The sequence below is a fragment of the Cavia porcellus genome, unplaced genomic scaffold, assembly GCF_034190915.1.
Source record: "Cavia porcellus strain 051 isolate PalLab524CR breed Dunkin Hartley unplaced genomic scaffold, mCavPor4.1 scaffold_7, whole genome shotgun sequence".
In the NCBI taxonomy this organism is placed as follows: domain Eukaryota; kingdom Metazoa; phylum Chordata; class Mammalia; order Rodentia; family Caviidae; genus Cavia; species Cavia porcellus.
The window spans coordinates 9,938,252-9,953,504 of NW_026947490.1; the positions used below are offsets into that span (position 1 = coordinate 9,938,252).

The following is a 15,253-nucleotide window of genomic DNA, read 5'->3' on the forward strand; positions in this document are numbered from 1 at the left end:
TGAGCACGTATTAGTTCTATTTAGTCTTGTCCTGTAACATATAAAACATTTATAAGCTTTATTTATTTGTTAGTAATGCATGGTGGGGTCTGGGTGCCTCATATAAGCCTTTATTACACTTTTCTACATTACACATGTAGTGCGATGGATTTCAGTTCTATTTTTTGATAGAACAGCAAATAAAAAGCTACAAGCTTTTGTGAAATATCCTAACCTAAATGCCACCCCCTCCTTATCTAGTTTTGTTCTAAGTGCACAGCTGCTGCAGGGCACACAAACTTCCAGAAGGTGGCAGTAGAGGCCCACGAGTTGGAAAAGGCGCGGCTGTGCTGCACCGCCAGGCTGTGGTCTGAAAACTGCCCAGGGAGACCTGAAATTCCTTTCATTGTTATTGTTTCCGAGAAGGCGTGGGTCTTGAGCTGTCGGGAAGGTGATCAAATGCAAATGATATCTGAAAGGCAGCGCCTGCTATTAATCATTAAAACCTCAGGCAAAATGGGAGCATTCCAAGCATCAATAAGGACTCAGGAAATGGGTCTGGGGATGAGACCCCAGAGAGGGCAGGTAGCAGCAGGAGGAAAAGGGTTTGGAAGACTCAGACTGCGAACAGAGGGCCACAGCATTTGTCTAGCATCCACGAGGCCCTGAGTTAGCTCTCCAGCGCGAGGAGAAAAAGACATTGGTAAAAGGGCTCTCTCGGGTGTGGACATTCCTTAGTTCTCGGGCCTCAGGATTCAGATCTTGGGGAGGGCGCAGCTTGGGGAGGGAGGCCAGGGCTGTGGCTGGAACGTGTTGATTACCCCCTTGTCCGGACTAAAGCAGCGAGCTGCTGGAACAACCTCACCCCTGCTTTTCATAACCATCTGGTTTACATAAGAGCGACGAGTCCAAATCACATTCTTCGTTTCTGCTAGAGACTTGGGGGCAGTAATAAAAGGAATGGAAGGAGACTGGGAACATTGTTAAAGTTTAGGAAGTCACGTCCAAAAGAATATGAAGTACCCTGCAGCTACCACCAGATGGCAGAATTGCACCACAATAGGCTAACCAGGGTCTGTCTGTCCTTAACCGCTTGTTTACAACACCTGGAATTACTACACTTGTAAGGAGCAGTCATTCTTGATTTAAACCTTTTCTGTAAATGAAGATACATTTTAGCAAATAGTAGCCTTCCCGTCATTGTTTTGGGAAGATGGGCATCTAAACTGTATTGCCTGTTACTTGGTATGTTTTATGATTCAAAATTATGGTCCGAGGGAGGGGGAGAATCAGCACCTCAGATGAAACAAACTATGTTCGCAGCCAGGATGGATCAGCTGTTGTGAAGTGGCGAGGCAGAAACGATTTTAAACTGCTTGATTCCTAATTTACTGTTCTGAGATTTTCTAAAGGCGTGAAAGGAAATGGAAACAAAATATGGTTTTAAGTGGCTTGCATTTTTTGTAGCCATTTCTATCTAAAGTGGCTCTTGCTAAATGTGTATCTGTGGCTGAGGAGTATCAAAAGGTGATGGTCAAAGAAGCTTAAAGAAGCCTCCTTTGGGGCAGAAATCAGTACGCTGAGGCTGGTGGATTAATCCATGGATTAGGAAGACACGATGAGCTAGGGTCCTTGCAAAAGTTCTTAGCCTGTGTGGGGCACAGGGTGAGGTGCGTACTTCTAGTGGAATAGCCATGGCAGGAGCTGAGGGGCCAAGACTGCCCAGGACACTGCAGATGCCGATAGTCTTGCACCATGAATAACAGTTCACTAACAGGAAATCCACAGCTTTCTGCCTCTCCAACTTGCATCACCTCTAGCACTCTGGAGATGGTCCTTGCTCATTTCTGTGTAGGCTTCAGAACATTAAGTGGCCCCGGGGACTTTGCAGCTCCAAGGCACCATTCTCACCAGCCAGGCACCTTGGGAAAGGGTGGAGGCCCTCTGTGGCTGGGATCATCCAACCTTCACCACCTTTCCGATTTTCAATGTCTGAGCAGCAGAGGTGGAGCAAATTTTCAAGATCCTTTGATTAGATGAATTGGAATTCAGCCGTTCATAAGCTTTTTTTCCCTCCTTGCCCGCTCTCTATTTCCTCTTCTCCTTCCTTTTCTCTTTCTTTCTCTTTCTTTTGCTTGTTCTTTCCTTGTATCTTGATGTGTTATTACTCACTGTGTTCTCGTAACCTTAGCTACCAACATGAGAAGCAGGTGTCTTAACTGACTTCTTATTTCCTGTTTTGGGCTGGATTGTGTTCCCCTGACCCTGTGCCAATTCCTCTGTTGAATTTCTAACCCCCAGGACAGTAGGTGGTAACTGTATTCAGAGTTAGCATCTTTGCAGAAGTAGTTGAAGCTACATGAAAAGATGAAAACATTACAGTGACCACACAGTGGAGGTCAGGATGACTGATGTCCTTGTAGAATGAGATGAGCACACGTTGAGCGGGAATGCACCGGAGGTGGTCACCCCTCTCTGGAAATCAACCTCAGTCGTGGACTTCCAGCCTCCAGAATGGGGAGAAATGAATTTCTTGTTGAAGCCACTTACTCTGAGGTATTCTGGTATGACAGTCCCAGCACATCAATGCATCTCTTTGGATCCTTCATCTTGTAAAGCTTCTTTTTTTTATTAGCAAATGCTGGCATGCAGAATATTAAATTCATCCGGGGGACCGGCATGCACACATTGCATCCGAGTCATTTTTACTTTCTCTTGCCGTCCCCTCCCTCCTGTCTCTCCCCATCCTCAGATTCCCATCCCATCCCAGTAAATCTGCCCCCTTCTTCCCTGTGATCTATATTTTATTGGGTTTTTCTCTTCAAGTTATTTTCCTTGTTAAACAATGTGCACTTCAGGAAGGCGTGGCTGCTCCCTGTGCAGGGGCCAGGCTGGTCTCCGAATTGCTGCTGTTTCTGTATCCATGCTGCTGAAGCAGCGCTCTCCTTGGAGATCGCAGGACCTCAACTCTCCCAGACGTTTCTAACAAGCTGGCTTTCCTGGTCTCCAGGTCTTGCTGCTGCCCTGGCCACCCCTCTCCCTGCAGGACACTTGAGAGTGGCCACGGCGTTTGCATGGAGTGCGGCCCGAGACAGCCAGCATTTCTGCACAGCCCTCTTGGGCTTCTTACAGGTTCAAGGACATCCATTTATTTATATTGCATTCTCTGTCACTCTGAGGAAGTTATCAGGCAATAGAAGAAGCTTAAAAACCAGTGGCATCTGTGGGGACGAACGAAGAATGTGAAGAAGAGGAATATTGCTCTCATCCTTCCTTTTCCTGTTTGCTGGTGGAACTTTTCTCCCTGAATAGAACGGGCCCAAGTGTGTAGGGCTCTTGAGGGTTCCCACGCGCCCAGGTAAATACTGAGGTGCTGCAGGGGGCACCATTATTCTGCACATCTCCGCCCAAGGGAAAATCTCCGTGTCATCCTTCCACTTTTTTACCTCCTTTTTTTCCCCTGGTGGGTAAGTTACTTGAACCTTGTAAAAAAATGATTATTTATGGTGCAAACTTGGAAAAGCAGTTATGCTGGATTTTTCAAGCTCACTCCGCGGCCTGGAGTACCCCGCGGCAGCCTCCCAAGAGGCTGGCTCTGCAGACGCCCTGTTACTGGAGCTACCAGCGCTCTCAGAGTTCTGGTGTCAGGCAGAGGCACGCATGTTTTGAAATGAAACCTTAGAGATAGTCCCAGTCTTCTCTTAACTTCCTGAAGATAAGTTTACCGAGTGTTTACAAAACATTCTCAGAATTTAAAGTGATTGAGTGACAAAGCTGAGGTTCCTTGTACATGGAGGTGCAAACGCTCTGCTGTACAAGGAAAAAAGTTTAAAGTTGCTGTGGTAAACAGCTCCAGTAGTCACTGTTTTCCACAGACTGTAACTTTAAACCGGAGGCCAGCAGACTTCGTCCATACAGGTCCAGACTGTGTATATCTTTTAGTTTAATGAGCCAGCTACGTGCTCTCTATCACGGCTACTTAGTGCCTCCTTTCATCCTGGAAGCAGCTTTAGATAATGGATCAGAAGTAGGTGTGGGCTGTGTGTCAGTAAAACTTTATTTACAAAAACAGGCCCATTCTCTCCTGGGCCGCACTGTGCTGACACCTGCTTAAAATCTTAGCTTGTTTTTCCTTTAAGGAAGAACACTTCTTGTATAGTATTTGAACTTCTCTATAGGTATGTTTTCCTTTTTTGTGTTTTCTTAAATTAATCCTGCTTCTTTGCACATTTGTCCTGAGGACTGTCTCTTCCTCTGTCTCTTTCCTCTCTCTGTAAAATGTTGGGCTGTGTGGAAATAGGGAACTGACACTTGAGTTTGACATTGAAACTAGGTCTAATGGTATAGTTCACTTGATCATCTTTTTTTTTTTTTATGCAACCTATCTGGTTTGTGTTTAACCTTTCAAACAAGGGTTTAGACTTGGGATCGTGCTTGGGTTAGAATTGCCTCTAAGTATTCGTGTAATATAGCAAAGGCTCTTCCTATATCTTGGAACTCATGCAAGTAATACATTACTCCAATAAGCCAGCTTAGGTGGTGAACTATATTTATAATTTTATTAGTGATAAAACATATATACACTTATAAAACAGTGTTCTATATCTAATAAAACACATTAAATAATTAAGTGGTGATCTATTTAGGAATATGCACCTTAATAGTTGGTCCCACAGTAGGAATTCCAAACACAGCTTATGCAGTGTTGGGTCTGTTGCTGGAGATGGCCTATATGTGGACAGTAAAGACCAGTAAGCGAACGTACCCACGGAGAGCTGAAAAATGAGATTCTGAGGGTTTTCCTGAGGCAGACTTGAGATTCTGGTTAGGTCTGGACTATTTTGCTTCTTGGAAAGATTTCTTTGAGGAGGGGCGATTGACTTGCGTATTGGTCAGTACTTTCTAGAGAAACAGATATAGCACAAGATATACAAATGTATAAGAATTTACAAGATTGCTTTACAATGGTTGGGTGAGGAAGAGTGCAGAAGGTCTGTCTATACAGTGGAGCCAAAGGATCTTCTCTGAGGTCTGGAGCTCACCACAGTGTCGGCGCCAGTCTGTATCAGGACTCTGCAGTGGTCCATGATGGAAGGCTGAAGAGTCTATGATGCAAGCCAGAGTCTGCTGGAGCCAGGAGATGACATTGAAGGTGAAGACTAAAGACTGGAAAAGACAGATGCAGGTCCATCCTTCCTCATTTCCCCTTTGTATCAGCCAGAAAGACCAGCCACCCAAGGGTGGGTCTCCCACGCCCTAGGGTGTGGAATTGCTGAGCCAATTTAGTTAAGCTTCTCTTAACCAAAATTCTCCAGTTGACACAACCACTCAACCATCACAGCTTGCTAAATGCTTTCCCATCCATTTAGACTGGAGTGGACTCCAGAAGAATAAAACAAATAATTTCCAGGAAACCCCTCTGATATAAAGTGGGGAAGGTAGGCATGGAAGGTTACTTTCTGTGTCACTTGAATGCTAAGCTTGTAATACTGTAGTTGTGAAGCACTTTCCTATGAAGTGAAGCTGGTAAGGGGCACTTTTTCTTTTTAGCGAAAATCCCTTGCAGCTAGATTTCATATACGTTGCATAGTTTAAGTTATGACTAATCCTTATCATTGGTATGTGAACAATGGTTCCTAACTAAAATGTCAGCATTAACCTGTGGCTGGCCCTCAGGTTTTGATCAAGGGTCACTGAATCCTACTTTACGAATGTCCTTGTAGGCAAATAAAGACATTTCAAGGGCTTGTGTGTACAGTAAAGAACCTTGTCTATTTTCATCTTTCTTGCCAGTTTGAAAATCTTGTTGCATGATTTTGGCTGCAGAAATAGACTAAAGTAAATAGAGAAAACTGCTTCATGGAACAGCCTTAGAAAATGTGCTTAAAATATAGATAGGTTTTATGTAGGTCGGGGAATTTCCATTTTAAATATACTCAAAGGACCAAAAAGTAAATTACACGGAAGGCACACACCAGGTACTTGGAAAGTATGCTGTCTACACACAGGTTTATGAAACACGTATCAGAGGACTTCTCCAGGGGCAGAGTTGAAACTTTGCTTAAGGTGTTGGGACGAAAAGTGCTGCTAACTTGTTTTAATGATTGGTGCAACTCGATGGAAAGAAGAAAAAATACTCCAGATGATACAAAGTGAGCCCTTTTATCTCTTCCCAGAGGTCTTTTGGGAGTCACTTTCCTTTTTGCCCATGTTTGGAAAACCTGGGAGGGTATTTTCACTGCATATCTTAACCTTCTTTCTTAAGTTTTTCAGAACTGTGCTGGTCCGCGTGCTACCGCTGGCCACGTCACCATGGAGCACTTTGAATGTGGTCACTCTACCTGAAGCCCCGCACTGTTCGTGTTCCTGAATTTTAATTTGCTATGTGTGTACCGGAGATTTCCATCGTCACAGACAGTTCTGCTCAGACAGTGGCTGTTCCTGGAGTGACTGGTCAGTAATTTTGTTCCAGAACTGTTTCTCGTACTGTACTGAAGACTCAGTTTGTCCTCAACAGATCAATTTGTAAAACAAAGAATGCCGTGCGTGGACCACACAGCTGCCCTCTTATTCAGCTCTTACCAGCACTGGCCCAGAACGTTCCCTCCTGCGTTCTGAGTCATTCTGCCTATGTTTACCCTTAGAATTTGTATTTATTTCCTTCTAATATAATTAAATGAAAGTACCCTAATTTCAGGAAATATTTCTCTAATTGTGCTTGAAATGTGCTCACTGATCCTTAGGATAGTACTTAAGTGGCTCAACTTGTATTCTCAGTGGGAAAAATAAGTGAAAGATGGAGAATACCGTGGTTTAGCAATAACAATTTAAGAGGGCGGAGGCTGAGCATTTAACTCTGTGGCATCAGCGCCTGCCTGGCAAGCGTGAGGTTGTGAGTTCAATCCCTGGCAGCAAAAAAAAAAAAAGAAAAAAAAGACCTAACTTTTTAGGTCGTCAAGGGACATCAGAACTGTACACATCAATGTACTTTTCCTGCTCTCATTAATTTTTCAAAAGGTTACCTATGAGCTGAGGATTTAGCTCAGTGGCATAAGTGCCTGCCTGGCAAGTGTGAGGTCATGAGTTTGATCCCTGGTACCGCAAAAAGATTATCTGTAAGAACCTAATTTAGTTTTTTTTGGTAGTCTCACTTTAAGTAGATATGAAAGAAAAGGAGACCTTTATATATTTTCCATCATGCCTTATAACTGAATATGGTGTATTTCAGGATGTTGCTAATGATCTTAAGTATCACTGAATTACCAGGAAAAGGAACCAAAAGCAAAAAGCCTTGGGAGCTAAGCTTCCTGAGGACACCGGCCTGGTCTGCTTTATTCTCCCCATAAATTCAGGGGTCCTCAAAGGGCCTGGGCTAGCTAGCGTTGGCCTCTGTTGAATGAAGGCATTTAAATGTGATCATTTGATTGTTTACTCATATTATAAATGTTATCATAGCAAAATGTGGAGGACCAGGACTAGCTCTGTTTAATTTCCTTAGAATGCGGAACTTACGTTTCAGGGGTTCAAGGAGCTTAGCCATGATTTGCATAAATGGCCCACAGAGTAAAGGCTGTTTCCAGCTTCCTTCTCCACAGAAAAGCTTCCGAAGAGCAGACCCCAGGGCTGAGCCAGGCAGACTCAATTGTCTGGGATGGTACTGGTGTGATGTTTCCCAGACCCGCGACTTTCTCGCCAATGGGAAGCACAAAGAAGAGACTGACAGAGAAGCCCTTCCTGCGTCCTCATGAGCACCCGGCATCCCCTTCCTTTCCCTTTATCCGCTCTCATCTTCATCGTCAGCAAAACACATTAGCAACATCACACCCTTCTCAAAAGTTTGCCAGCACCTTTTCCAAATAATAGTAATCAACGTATTTAATAGACTTCAGCTGGCTTTTTGGGAGATCTGGCAACAAACAACTGAAAAAAAATGTCACATTTTAAAAAAGAAACACTGCTTTATTGCTGAAATGTGGAAATAATATGGACCACCAGCTAAGCTAATAGTTTCTTGAAAAAGAAAGTTCAACGTGTCCAGTGCTACTCAATAGCACAGGCATAATTGGAAAGTGACAGGAAAGATTAATATGCAAGAAGAGGCTCACATTTGCTGGCAGATCGCTGCTATTCTGAGCTTTCCACTCATGCTAAGGAACAATCCTCAAACTCTCCGATAATAGCATCTGCTGACAAAGACTCTGTGCAGCTCAAACTTGAGTGTTTTCCCCAACCAGCTCTGTCCTGTGCTTCTCTTCGAAAATAGTGTTTTACTTTTTGAATAATTTGTCTTGCCCTCTTTGGATTCTTGGTATATATTATCAGCTGGACTTTCATCACTGTTGGAAACCCTTGAGACTCTGGTAGACCTGACTTGTGGAGTTCTGCACAAGTTGGTAATTTGGCCACTTAGCTAAGGCGGAGGGCAGGAAGGGGCTGTGTGTAGAGGTAGACCTGAGTGGCCGTAGCTGTTGAGAACCATTAAAGAAAATGTGTGTTTCCCAGAAGCTCTCATTCTAAACTTGGTGCCCACTGCCAAGATGGTCCAGGAGCTATACAGCAGATCATCTTTTTTATTTTTTCTTTCAGTATTATTAGAACTAAGTTAGCTCTGAAAAACCATTTAAACTTGAGTAGACTATAATTTCTATACATTCTCCTCTGGAAAAGGATACAGAGATTTAAGCCTTGTTTTTTGGCCTTGCCCCCTAACCTCAAAAATATTTAATAAGTAGATAAAATCTCACTGAGGACAGGAAGATCTTTTTTCCCCCTTTTCCTAACTATTTCATGTTAACTGAAGCTTACCTCTTCTTACCATTGAGTGTATGGGAACCTTGAAAACAAAACAAAACAAAAACCAACCAAACCAAACCAAAATAAAAAACACATCTTCTCAATCTAATATAGGGGCAGGGAGGCAAGAATTTACTTAGGATTATTAGGAAGAGAAGATTTAAGCCCCATGAATCTTGAAATATCAAAATATGAACGCTGTCAATTTTGAGCTTCTCATTGGGGCTGGTTGTGGCTTTTATTTCCCATCATTTGAATTTTGTGTGAACTCCTCTGGTCTTTAGGGTGAGTCTGAACACTGTGAGCAGTTGAGCCAAGGTTTCATAGGGGGCGGGATTTCAGGATGACCCACAAAGCCCGTCCCCCGAGTGATTCTGGCCTGTGTGATGGTTGGCACCTGTAGCTCTTGTGATAATTTGCATTAGAAAGCAAAAGGGATTTGTAGGTATAAGTAAGTTTCCAAGTCTCTTTATTAATCAGTCTTTACTCCTTGAAGTGGGCCTTGCCCAACCGTGCATGGGCTACCGTCTGGAGCTGGAGGTTACAGACCAGGCAGGTGAAGGACAGAAGGAGCTAGCATAGCCTGGCTGGGCTGGAGATGAGGGAGGCTTTGTAGGAAGGAATGGGAGGTGGCTCAGGGCCTGACAATAGTCTCGGGTTGACAGCCAGCAGGGAAGTAGGGACCTCTGTCCCACAGCCACAAGGAACTAAATTCTGTCAACAAGAAGACTAAGACTGGAGACAGGTTTTTTTTTCACACAGAGCCTTCAGGTAAGGATTGACGATTGCATTCCTGTGATTTCATTTTCGTGCAGCAAAGAGACATGAGTTACAGTGGACTGAACTTCTGATGCATGGTGCTGTGAGCTAATAAATGAGTATTTTGCTGAGGGGCTCAGTTTGTGGTTAGTGTTAGGCATCAACAGAAAGCTATTGTAGTCTCTCAAGACTGCATGCCCACACTGCATCTTGGAGCCTTGCCACGGTCCTGAGGTCACGCACACCCCAGCCTGCCGTGGAGTGAGAGACTGCACAGAGCAGAGCTGAGCTATCCGTGCAAAAGAAACCAAAAAAAGGCAGAAGCGGAGGCACCTAACCAACCTTCAGGGTGCTGATGCTGAGGAAGACCAGCTGATGACAGAACAATTACACTTATCTCTGCTCTAAGTTGAAGGATCATGATTCTGTACAGACCAGTATTATTTGAACCATTGTGTCTTGGGATTGTTATATACCAATATCCAGCTGATACACAGTCTCCTCATGAGCAGGTACCATACTTGCCGAGTAGTTTCTGTACGTTTAAATTTGGAAAAGATCGAGCTCACTCCTTTCTCCTCCTCCTCCTCCTCCTCCTCCTCCTCCTCCTCCTCCTCCTCCTCCTCTTCTTCTTCTTCTTCTTCTTCTTCTTCGTCTTTTTGAGACAGTGTCTTGCTATGCAGTTCAGGTTGGCCTTGGGCTCACTTTGTAGCCCAGGCTCGTCTTGAATTTGCAATGATCCTCCTGCCTCAGCTTCCTGTTGGGATTGCAGTCATATACCACCACAGCTATTTTAAAAATGTGAATCTTCACTATACCTACAGCCTACTGCCTACTTTGCCTTCTTATCTTTCAGTAAGATATTCAGACAAACACTGTAAGAACCCTTTTTTCTCAGTGGCTTTGCTTTCTGTGGTTTCAGTTAGTCATGATCAGCTGTAACTTGAAACTAGGAAATAACAAGTTTTTGAAATAATTCATAACTTTTAAGTTATGCACTGTTTTCAGTAGGGTAACACAATCTCATGCTTACTATGCTCTGTCCTACTTGGTATATGAATTATTCCCTTGTGCAATGTATCCATGATGCATATATGCTCTTCTTACATCTTGTATATGCTGCTTGGTACGTGTTTTTGTCATCAGATTGTTATGATATTGTTTTGATGGTTATGATATTTGAGTTCTTGTGTTTAAACTTTTATTTTACTTAACAATGGCTCCAAATCACAAGAATAGTGATGCTGGCAGTTTGTATGTGCCAAAGAGAAATCCCGATGTGTTTCCATTAAATAACATGTGAAAGTACTTGTTTTAATCAGGAAGGGAAAAAATCATCCTGAGGTTGCTAAAATCTATGATAAGTTATTGTTGAAAATCTTTTCCTGTGACTGACTAGTTTGTACTCATAAGTTCTTTTATCATAGCTCTGTACGTGCACGAAAAACATAACTATCTGTTTGGTTCAGTTTCTCATGGATGAAGAAGAACTAACATACCACAAAGCTGACAAAAGCTGTGCCCTGGCTTTAAAAAGGATTGTTACATGGTTCCAAAATTCTTCATTGTTCCTACAATTAAAGTAGGAGTGTATCATGATTTTTATGATCAGGATCTTGAGGTCGATTATTTTAACAACCCAACTTTTCACTACTGTAAATATATGCACAAGTTACAAGTGCTGTATGTAAAAAACTAAGTTTGTTTTCTTGCCAGACTTCTGATTATGGTAAAAAGGGGACATGCTGTGGCAGATGATGCATGTCAAAGATGAAGATGAGAAGATTTCAGTGATGTACTTGTGTCATCATAGTTTAAATGTATGTTTATGAATCTGTGTGTCGTGTCTCCACACGTGAGTGTGGACTGTCATCAGTGAACTCAGGATGCTATTTTGTGACCTCAGGTGTCCTTTCAGGAGTTCCCAGGATGAGCAAGAGGGTCTGGGAAAGCAAACAGGTGAATATCTTAGTGCCACTTTGATTTCCTGATGTAGAGATGATGCATCTTGGATGCAAAACCTCAATTTATAGAGTATTTCAGTGATAGGAAGATTTTAGCAGTATCTAGCATTAACGTCCTTAGGAGAAAGCTGCACCGATTGCTTACCCCCTTCCCAAGTGGACCCCCAGGTGAAAGAGCAGGCTTCTGGGGCTGGAAGAAAGACTGCTGTGAACAGCAGAGCTGCTGCCCGTGGTGTACAGGTGGTGTGGAGAGGCTGTGCAGGGAGTAAACGGTGCCTTGCAAAAAAAAAAAAGCAAGCAGGTTACTCGCAGGTCACACAGGGAAAAGCTGTGAGAGTGGGGTGGGTGAGTAGGTAAGAGTTTAAAACACCTTAGGAGAAAAGGAGGGAGAGAGGCAAGGTGAGGATATGAGGGCAGGAGTATTAACTTCAGCTGGAGAAGCTCCTGGTCATAGCATTGGTTTTACTTATCCGGGACCTGTGGATTTGTCCCCACAAAAGGCAGTCACTGGATGTTGAGTGTACTTGGTAGGACATGGAGACCGCATCTCAAGTTCAAAGTAATGTTTTTCTTCCGTAAGGTTTTTAGGAATGGCACAGCTGACCCAGATACACTGGCAAACCTCCACTGGATGTCACCACCTCCGGGCGCTCCACAGTCTATTGACAGGCGTCTTGGTTGCACAGCTCTGACTGTTCAGTTTCCTCAGACACGTGGCATCTAGCTCCACTGCCTGCCCACTTTCAAGTCAGGTATATGTTTTATTTCCTGGTAGAGCAATGGTTTCATCACTGTCATAAGACTTCAGACTTAGGGGACACTTAAGGACACAGAGTAAGGACACAGAGTGAACACTGGAGCATCCTTCTTGAAATGAGATATTTTCACTGGCAAGCACACATGTCTTCATCACATAGTTGCTTCCAAGCAGATCCTGAATATAGGACTGTGTAATTATAATACAAGAATCAGTATTTATAGATCTGGCTGTGTCACACGGGATCTGCACGACCTTGGGTTGTTTTAACTCTCTAAGCTTAAATTTCTTTCTATGCAAACTGGGTATCGCATTATAAACAGGGCGTTTCATAAGGGAACTCTCATTCCTTACTTGTGATGTGTCTTTCAGCTTGGAAGGGCCTTCTCTTCCCCTTTTCCCTTGCTGCTTTGGTGGTCTAAGCTCAGAGCCTCTCTCCACTCCCTTGTCACAACTTGGGGATTTATTTATCTAACTGGTGGATGTGAAACCACCATATTTGGTGTGGTCATTCTCTACCATTTCTCCTTTGGGCAACTGTCTTGTTGGAAGCAGGACACTTTTTCTCCTCAGAGGAGGTGGTGAAGAGCATCTGGCCTTTCTGCAGCACAGCCCCCTTCCTGTCTGTCACAGAGTTCAACCTGAAGATTCCCCTGCACCCTTATGGCTCTTATGCAATTTCTGTGTGTGGCCCAGACCTGAGGGTTCCACTCTAATCAATATAATGTGGGAAAAATGATGGTAACCACTCCTGAGTTTAGGCTGCAAAGGGCCGAATCTTCTGTCTTGTGCTCTTCTTCTTTTTCTATTGGAGCAGCTAGAAAGTGGCAGTGAGTGTCACATGGAAGGCCATGTGGTAGGGGACAATGTCTTAGGCCCATGGCCACCAGGGAACTGGGGCCTCAGTTTAATAACTGGTGAGGAGTAGCTGGCCCTCTCCTGCCAGCCTTGACATGCTTGCAGCCCCAGCCCACCTTGACTATGGCCTTGGACTCCATTCTGCAGCCCCCTCCTACCCACAGTACCTCAGCCACAGCACCACCATGATCCAGTCACCTTCCAAAGCCCTCCTGAGCACCTGGCCATATAGCATCAGAGGATGGAAACCCCATCACTTAAAGGAACATGTATTGATTTAAGCTGCTAATTTGGGGGGGACTTCAAAAGGACAATATATAACTAATGTTACTGGTACTGAGTAATGGTGTTCAGTTTTAGGAATCCTTTTACTCCTCAGATCTAAAGCAAATTCTCTGGGCTGGCCTGTATTGGTCAGAAAGATGATAGTTTGTTCCCCACCTGGATTTTCTTCTTAGCTTTATTTCTCGATTACTTATTTTTTATTTCTTGTAAACAGTGGCAAGGAAGCATAAATGAAGAGTGGGAGGAAAACGGAGCTGCAGAGCGAGCTTGGACCAAGTAAACAGAGAAAGAGGGAGAGAGTGCTACATCTGAGAAATGCAGCATGGGATATCACAGAAAGTTATGATAGCACCAATTGCTCATTAATTAGAAAGCCTGGGAAAGGGAAAGGTGAGTTATCGATCACTCACTTATCAGTTAGGGTTCACTAGATTAATAAATACTGTACTACATTATACCATACTGTAATGTAATGTAAGCAATGTTCAGAGGATTTGCAAGGTAGACTTACAATGGCCACCTGCAGAGTCAGGTGTGGAAAACCGTGCAAGAGACACCTATGAGTTGGAGAGCTGGAGAATCCATTAGACAGTCAAAGGCCTGGAGCTTGCTGCAGAGTCCGGGTGAATCCGTAACAGGAATCTGAAGGGTCACGGTGAAAGGCAGAGTCTGCATTGGAAGTCTGGAGACTGCTGCCCAAAGGCGATGGCCCGACTGGAGCATCTCTAAAGAAGCACAAAGGATACTTCCTCCTTCTTTTTCTTTTTATTCCATTCAGGCTACAAGCCTGTTAGTTGATGGCATACTCAGTGTGGGTCTTCCATCTTCAGGGAGCCAATCCTCCAGACAGACTGAGAACAGTGCTAAACCAGTCTGCTGGGTGTTTCTTATCAACACTGACACCACAATTAACAGCCACACTCTCCAACCCCTCAATGAAATCCTCACCAGCAAGTCTTTTCATAGATGTGTCTTCCATTCACCAATTTCCATAAGAATCGCTGCAACAAGCTCAAGCTTTGCCTGAGACTGTTCTTCCAATGTGGACTCCATTCTGCAGCCCCCTCCTACCCACAGCACCCTCAGCCACAGCACCACCATGATCCAGTCACCTTCCAAAGCCCTCCTGAGCACCTGCATCTACCATTACTCTTCCAATCCGTCTGCATCTGCAAATGTGCACATGACTTTCTAGGCACTGCCATAGGACTCACAAAGGCTTGTGTGCTTTAAATTCCCATTATCCCCAAGATTAGCTCACAAGGCTACTGCCTTGGCCTTGTCCTTTATTCCTACTGGAATCTCTGTGGTCAATCCTAGATCTTAGAAGTGGAAATCTCAGGTTCATGTAAAGCCAGTGTAAAAGAAATTTGAGAGCTTAGGAAGCCACTGAACTTTGAAGTCACTTTTAGAGGGGAACGGGATTTCCCACCTGGTCAGACTGACAGACCAGGCATTACTTTGGGGAAAAGGATTGAGCGAAAGAGACACAGAATATTGTTAAATACTCAGAGGCCCCCACAAAGCATTAGTGAGGTGACAAGCATTTGAACCCCCTTTGCTTTTTCTCACTCATTTTTTCCTCAGCTCAGTGAAAGCAAAGGAGGACACACTTAGTTCCAAAGCTTTGGTCACTCTTGGATGTTTTCAAATGTGGTCCAGGAGTGGATGAATTACAAATAACCTCTCCTGGGGAGTCACTGCTGCTTAGGTGGTGGGAAGTAGGCACCGCTTGATGTCCTTAGGAAGGAAGGAGGGAGAGATTGTGACCTGGCAGTTTAAGAAGGCTAAAATACACAGTGTTGATTTCTTCCTTTATGTCATATTTCAGATACTGTTTAAGAAGTATTTAGAACAG

General features: G+C 43.9%; 1 long non-coding RNA gene across 1 annotated transcript; it reads left to right on the forward strand.

Moving 5' to 3' along the window:
* The first annotated feature begins 2,398 nt into the window (after window positions 1-2,398).
* LOC106027106 (uncharacterized) lies at window positions 2,399-6,691 on the forward strand. The gene is made up of 2 exons (XR_001200680.3): window positions 2,399-3,337; window positions 6,245-6,691. It is a non-coding gene; the product is annotated as an uncharacterized LOC106027106 (long non-coding RNA).
* The last annotated feature ends 8,562 nt before the right edge of the window (window positions 6,692-15,253 follow it).